Below are 8,046 nucleotides of genomic sequence, written 5' to 3' on the forward strand. Positions count from 1 at the left end.
TCCTTTCAAATAAGATGTTGTCCGTTACAGTAAATTGGCCTTTGATGGCATTTAGTTTGTAGTTCTCTCTTGTCTAAGTAAGAAAGTAGTTCATGTCGGGCGCTGATAATATGTTTTTTTTTTAAAAACCGGCAAGGGTGTTCCAATTAAAAAGTTTTAAACCCAGAAAATAAAAACAGCTACACTATGGTGTTTTTACTTTCCTTATTGTATTGGCAATAATACAAGGATCTTTTTTTCATTAAAAACAAGACACTGGCTAAGAACTGTATGTTTTTTTAAAAGTGACATGGATAACAATTGGGATTCCCAGCATCACCTGCGTACAGTCACGTGCTAAAGAACTGTTTTCTTGTAGCTATGGGTGCACGTGAGGGCTACCTTCTTTGATTAAAGCATTCAGGTCTAAGTTATTGATGACTGTGGAGGTTCTCTTAACTTGAAGCTACATTTCTCCGAAGTTGGGACGACTACATCCCATGATTTACATTGATATCTTTACTTCCTTGTACAAAATTTATTTTCAACTACAAATAGATTTTTGTACTATTCCATTGTATTGTCCTAGGATTAGTGGTCTGTGAACTATAATGTTCGTTTGCGTATATATAGGATTTATTTATTTAGAACTGCTACACACACCATAAACGCATAGGAGAGAATGACATGTAGGTTTTTCTCTCTCAGACCCTAGTTCTAGTTTTAAGCGCCCATTATTATATAATGTATTATATGATAATAGGCTGGGGTGCTATCACACAGTCACCGTGGTCCTCGTTGACCGGACTGGTAAAAGGTTGCTAGCACTACCATTCCACTCTATATTAACACTTTTTAGAAAAATTTTGCCTATTTTTTACTGTCCATTTCAGTAGTTTATTACGTCTGTCTACCAGGTTACTGGAAAGCTCACTGCAAGAATATCGGTCTGTTCTGACCCAGAAAAAAAAGCTCTGATTTCGAATAAACTACGGCTCACTAGAGAAATTGAAAGCTTATTTCCTTATGTCTCTCATAGAATTCGGCCTTATCTGCACAGGGCTATATATAAGACGAGCAACTTTTTTACAAACGAGTGCCTAGCCCCAGTCAAGAGTAACTGATTGAGAGATAAAAAACACACATCAAAAACAGAGATAAAAAACAAACTTTTTTTAAGTAGCAGGTTAAACCAATTCTACTTACCTATGCTTTGGAAAATTGGTTTATCGATTGTTACAGGTACATGCTACTCATATGCTGAACAAGATGAATTTTTGGAATAAGATGACTTGCCTTATGTTTTTCTTCCAACAGCTACTCATTGACAACCATACTTACTTCAAATTGGCTGACAAAGCCATAAAACTCCTACAAGAGTAATGTCTTCCTTAAGGACTTTTATAAACAGACATTTCTTCCCTTTTGCGGGTCACTCTTAATTTTTTGATACTCATGAAATTAAAAATCTCATCTTTCTGGTGAGGCAGTAGGCCCATACACAATGGGCCTACTGCCAAGACCCATTGTGTATGGTGCCTCGGAAAGGGCGGGTACACACACACACACACACACACACACACACACACACACACACACACACACACACACACACACACACACACACACACACACACACACACACACACACACACACACAGACACTCTAAAACACGAGTCGTTTCTCAAGATTCACCACTTTATTTAGTTTGAAAGTAACTTGGTTTTTTACAAAAAAAAACCCTGGCTCTTCACCTTTACATGTCTAGTAGACCATCCATGACATGATCGCACAAACAGCTGTCACAGTAGTAACAAGTGTTTGGACGTTCGGACAATGGTAGGATTTGAGTTGATAAGATTGCACCATACTCCAAGGTTTGTGGAGTGATATTAAAATACCCTCTGAGTGGCTGGCCATAGCTGAGATACAAGAAAATCTTTTGCGATGGTAGAAATTGTGCTAGCAGATATAATCGTTCTGAAAAACCTCGCTTCATTGAGTATTCTACATAATAATATCGTGGCCCTATGCCCAGTGCCTCAGTTACCATTGCCAGACGGATGTTATTCCGAAAATTCTCTCTACCCCAAAGGGTCACCCTGGTCACTCGGTTCTGATATGTCCACCACTTCGTCTAGGTCACCGAAGTGCCTAATTGCGGAAATAAAAGCCGTTCATAACGGAGGAGTGTGGCTCGCTTAGTAGACTCACTTGACTGCTGAAGATGTGCAATAGATATTGCTAGAACCTGATCCCCATTAGGAGCCATAACAGATTAATATGTAGATTGCACATGATGACAATTGGTAGATGTCTGTTTTTTATCTCTCAATCAGCTACTCTCGACTCGGGCTAGGCATTGGTTTGTAAAAAAGTTGCTCGTCTTATATATAGGCTTTTTGGTGACTGAGCCCAATTGGTTATATATTTAACAATAAAAAAACACTTTACTTCGTATACCTCATCTATTTTTACTTTAGCTTCTGTCTCTTAATCTGTCCGAGTAGACGGAACCCTTTTTTTCATATGGGATAAGGTCGTATGGTTTACTGGCAGTTTATATCTACCCTGGTTCGAGAGGAGTAGCTCGTTTGAAGACCGTATATCGGCTCTGACGACTATAAGCGTACATACTCATGCTATATATTGCCTCTTGCATTTTGACACTTAAATGACTAGGTAGTTTATGGTGATATTTTGTTGGGATGGTGGGGCTGCAGTGTACATAATGGGATTACCTACCTGCTATAATTCTCACTTGTAAGTTATATCGTATTCTCTGTGTACCCGGTTGTGTGTAGAGCGCACTTGCGTTCTGGCGCTTGTAAGGTAGACCTGTGCTTGATGAACTGAGAGGTTTTATGCGCTCTCCACTGGCTTCACAGTCCCGGATCTGGTGCTGAGTGTGATCCCGGAGAGAAGGGTCTTGATGGCCGGCCTCGAGGGGCAAAGCGTGCAGGCTTCCTGACCTTCTGAAGCATGTCAAATTGTTTGCCTATAAATGGATCGTAAGGTGAGCGCCTATGCTCACTTAGCATTGTGATTTGTGACCTCTGTGCTGCATTCCATTCTGCATTGCTGTGTGACTTCATCATGCCGAAAAAAAGTGATAAAGATATCATGGAGGCTTTTGCATAGAATTTACAGGTTATATTTTTGTTGATTTCTAAAAAATAAAAAAGGGGGATACTGTTAATCTAATTCTACCAGTTTGCGTAACGAGAAATAATGCTTCAAGATTGAGTTATCACGTTACATTAGTCTGACTCCTTCAATTGGATCTGGTGCTTGAGGAATTGTTTGAACTGGTTACTGAATGGCATTGTGGAAATCATGGATAGGGCATTTTGCTTCCAAATGGTTGTGACTCGAGATGTTAACTTTAAGGCCAGCCGTGTGGGATTTCATATGTCGTGTGTATTGAAGTTAAGCTATCATTAAATGATTGTAGATTTGAAGCACTTAAAAACTTGTTAATATCTGCTGACATGGCTTGTGGCCGGGGCTGGTGCTTACTAGATGTAATTTGTTGGCCTAAATGGAGACTTTTTTAAGTAGTGTTGTATCTCACCAACGTTAAGAAACCCTAAGGAATGGTTATTTCTAAAGTGACGTACTACTTCTCGCTTGATTCTCGACTTGGAATTATTAGCTTTCACCTGCAAGGATATGGTTTTTTCTCTCTCCAGCTTACTATACAGAGTGAAGGTAAGTATTCTTTTAAAATTCTAAAAAAAAAGGGTGCCCTGTTCCGATACAGATTTGTCTGATATAGCATATTATGGTTTAGGTCTACCTCTGGTCTATCGGCAGATATGGGCTTCGTAGACTAATGTTGAGGATTTCCGTTTTACAAACAAGTTTGTGGATACAATTCCAGGTTCTGTTAATCAGGAAAATTTTATTTTTTTTGGGTTTTCTGATGAGTCTAACTCTGCTAGAAATTCCAGCTCTCTTATTGATAGATCTTATTGATAGATCTGTATAGATGTTTTGTGGTTTGGTAGGCATTCTATCTAGTAATAAAAGAGTAGTTCTGACTGGCTGAGGGTGCTTATTTTCTGAAGAAGGTAAGTATGGATCTGATACTGCAAGGATTTGAATCAAGCTGATGCTTTTTATAAAAATACTATTATATAAAGTAGGTTTTGCTCAAAACTGTCAGCTCAGATTGTCGGATTCCCTGATAATGGTGTAAAACAAAAAGTACGGTTAACGATGGGTACGTTTACTGACCTCAGGCTGAATTTTAGCCTTAGTTGTGAATAGTCTAGAGAGTCTCTGACTGAAGTGAAAATTTTGCTCCGAGTTGTTGCCTAAATTTGATTGATGCTCGGAAAGTTGAAAATGACTTCACATACCCTATTTTTGGTGAAAATTGGTTCTATCTCGTTTGTGTTTACCAACTGTTAGCCCCTACTGGCAACTTTCAATTCATATTGCCTCGATTATCCTCAGATTCCTTTGCAGGCAAAGTTTGAGGCTCCATGCACTACACTACAAAATCTTGTGTTTGTATTTGCAAATCGAGCCCACAATCTCACCTAGCATAACAAAATCTCACTGCTAACCACTCAACCACGTGCAGATGGTTGCCTCCAGTGCGATTCTCTCTTTCTATATATACAATATTTTGCTTCTCCCCTACCTTGCTGCTCGCCATTTGTCCCCTTCTCGCGTAGCATCCGCTGCCTCCCCTCACTTCTCCTCCAGCATTCGTTGGTTTGCCACCTGCCTCGCTACCCTCAACCAAACGGTCTCAATATTGCGCCCATCAATTCTCACAACCGCGTCCGCGTTCATGGGCACCTTTCAAGATTCCTTTCACTTTTGGAATTTTCTCCAGCTGGTACCCCATACTGCTTCACATGATGGGTAACGTATTGAAGGGTCCGCTTGGCGATTCACTGATTCAGATTGTCAGTGGTTTTCTTCTATCTTTGACTGTTTTTTTTTACCTGGAGTTATACAAATATTCATTTCAGCTTATGACTCGCTTCGTATATGCTCTCCCATAATTATTTGAACTTTTCTTAGCCTACTAGTATGCAATATATACTACGGGAAGTTTATAGGTTGTCTTGGCTTAATACGTTTACTTCAATTATATTTCGGGAATTGTTTGGACTTGCTCCTTTGACTGTGCTATCAAAAATACTGTGGTTTGACAACTGGTTTTATTATGAACTTAGACAAAAGTGTGTCTGTCATTGCCTAATGACAGATGCAGTTTTTGATAGTAGTTGGGTATATAACTGAAAAAAGGCTTAGAGTTGTAAATTAGATAATGAGTTATCTCTGTTTTTTTAAAAGAAATATATATATATGGAAAGTTTTTTGGATTAAATACTGGTCCGAAAGTTTGAATTTTTTTTTAGACTTCTCCTTTCAAATAAGATGTTGTCCGTTATAGTAAATTGTCCTTTGATGGCATTTAGTTTGTAGTTCTCTCTTGTCTAAGTAAGAAAGTAGTTCATGTCGGGCGCTGATAAAAACCGGCAAGGGTGTTCCAATTAAAAAGTTTTAAACCCAAAAAATAAAACAGCTACACTATGGTGTTTTTACTTTCCTTATTGGATTGGCAATAATACAAGGATCTTTTTTTCATTAAAAACAAGACACTGGCTAAGAACTGTATGTTTTTTTAAAAGTGACATGGATAACAACTGGGATTCCCAGCATCACCTCCGTACAGTCACGTGCTAACGAACTGTTTTCTTGTGGCTATGGGTGCAGGTGAGGGCTACCTTCTTTGATTAAAGCATTCAGTTCTAAGTTATTGATGACTGTGGATGTTCGCTTAACTTGAAGCTACATTTCTCCGAAGTTGGGACGAATGCATCCCATGATTTACATTGATATCTTTACTTCCTTGTACAAAATTTATTTTCAACTGCAAATAGAATTTTGTACTATTCCATTGTATTGTCCTAGGATTAGTGATCTATGAACTATAATGTTCGTTTGCGTATATATAGGATTTATTTATTTAGAACTGCTACAAACACACACACACACACACACACACACACACACTCAAGGCAAGCCCAAGACTCAAGAGGCACTAAGGTCACATGTCAGGCCCCTAGCAATATTGCCCTCCTAAGGTACCTGGACCCTATTGGATGACCTATAGGAAGGTCCAATGAGAATTTAGATTTAGTTAAAAAATCAAGATCTTTTTCTTAGAAGTATTTGTGCTATTTTAAATCACTATTGTCCGCGTCCTAGCCACTCGAATCTAGGTGATTCCCCATTCTTTTATTTTCCGTGATGAGCTCGGCGTGCACGGTCCTGGCATTGAGGCCATCGCGGTCCGTGTTGCGCTTTGCGCCTGTCATCACCAATTAACCATCCTTCGTTCTAGCTTAGGATATGCGTTGGGAGGTAGTGGGGCACAAGAAACACGCCACAATGACATTGCTAAAAGAGCGTGTACATGAAGATGCGGACTGCAGCCCCCCTTGGAAATAAGGAGCTACCGCATATACTTGTTTGCGCACGTGATCTACATGTGTGGAGGGAAATCACTCTCTCATCCTTAAGATTTATTTGTAATTTCCGAACCGTAGCGTCATCTGTGTGTGAACTCCTAATATTATACATTTGAGAAAACATCTTGGCAAACCAGGGGTTTTCCCCGCTCCGGTGAATTTTGCAAATGCATGTGCACGCCCATAAATTGGTTTATGAGTTAGAGATGATTTAGGAATGAAAGGAGATCATGAACTTTGATGTTTGGCCTAAGCATCCATATAAAGCATACATCTCTACTACCACCTTCCTACCCAAGTCTTCCATAACTGATTTAGCCCTTTACTTTCATCTTTCAAAATACGTACCATTGCTTCTGCCCTCTACTATGCTTGACACACTTTGGCTGCACCAATGCCATATCGACCTTCATATCGACCAATGCAAAAGCCTTTATCTTTTCGTGAACTTCTTGTCTAACTAGGAGCAATTAGTGTGCTCCTCAGTGGGGGTACCAGAAGGTGGACAAGGGGAATTGAAAGAGTACGAGCGGAAGTGCGACACGAGAGAGAGTGCGAGAAGAAGAGCACGACGATATGGTGAACTCGCTCTACTGTAATGTGTAGAGCATAGTGAGTTCATATTAGGTTTTTACAAAAGAATATGTGTACATACCTGGCAGCCCGCCCACTTACCTGGGCGACCACATTGGGCTTTATACCCCAACAACCTCCCACTTAAAGTCCAATGTGGTAATTTAAGTGTGAGAGAAGCTACTATACAAGCTAATATACAAGATATGTAGAGAAGTGATGTACTACCCTACACCTAACTGCTTGCGAAAATGCGCAAAGCGCTCTGAGGGAAGTCCTTTTGTAAGTAGATCAACAGGATTTTCTGTGGTGTGAACTTTGACAAGCTGAAGTTGCTTATCCTCGAGCATTTCCCTGATGAAATGATACATAACATCCACATGCTTTGTCTTTGAGTGATAAACTGGATTGCGAGCCAATTGTATAGCACTTTGACTATCACAATATAACACAGGCATCTCTTCTTTGATTCCCAAGTCTGTTACTAGTCGATTAAGACAAATTGATTCTTTGCATGCCTCTGATGCTGCAACATATTCAGCCTCTGTAGTAGACTGAGTAACACAATCTTGTAATCTAGAACGCCATGATACTGCTCCACCAGCCAATGTAAAGACATACCCTGACGTAGACCTTCGGTTGTCTAAGTCACCTGCATAATCTGAGTCTGTAAAACCCTTTACACTTGGCTCCTGATTCCCATAGCATATACGCATACTCTTTGTAGCTTTCAGGTATCTCAATATTCCTTTCACTGCCTCCCAATGTTTCTTGCCTCGGTTTGACATGTATCGACTTACTACTCCCACTGCAAATGCAATGTCTGGGTGAGTAGCAATCATTGCATACATCAAACTACCCACTGCACACGCATATGGAATCTTATCCATTTCAGCCTATTCTTCCTCAGACACAGGACAATCCTGTTTGCTAAGTTTCACATATGGTGGCAATGGAACACTCAGTGCCTTTCACTTCTCCATATTGAAACGTTGC

The sequence above is a fragment of the Adiantum capillus-veneris genome, unplaced genomic scaffold, assembly GCF_014529385.1.
Source record: "Adiantum capillus-veneris isolate H3 unplaced genomic scaffold, ASM1452938v2 Hic_scaffold_465, whole genome shotgun sequence".
NCBI lineage: Eukaryota > Viridiplantae > Streptophyta > Polypodiopsida > Polypodiales > Pteridaceae > Adiantum > Adiantum capillus-veneris.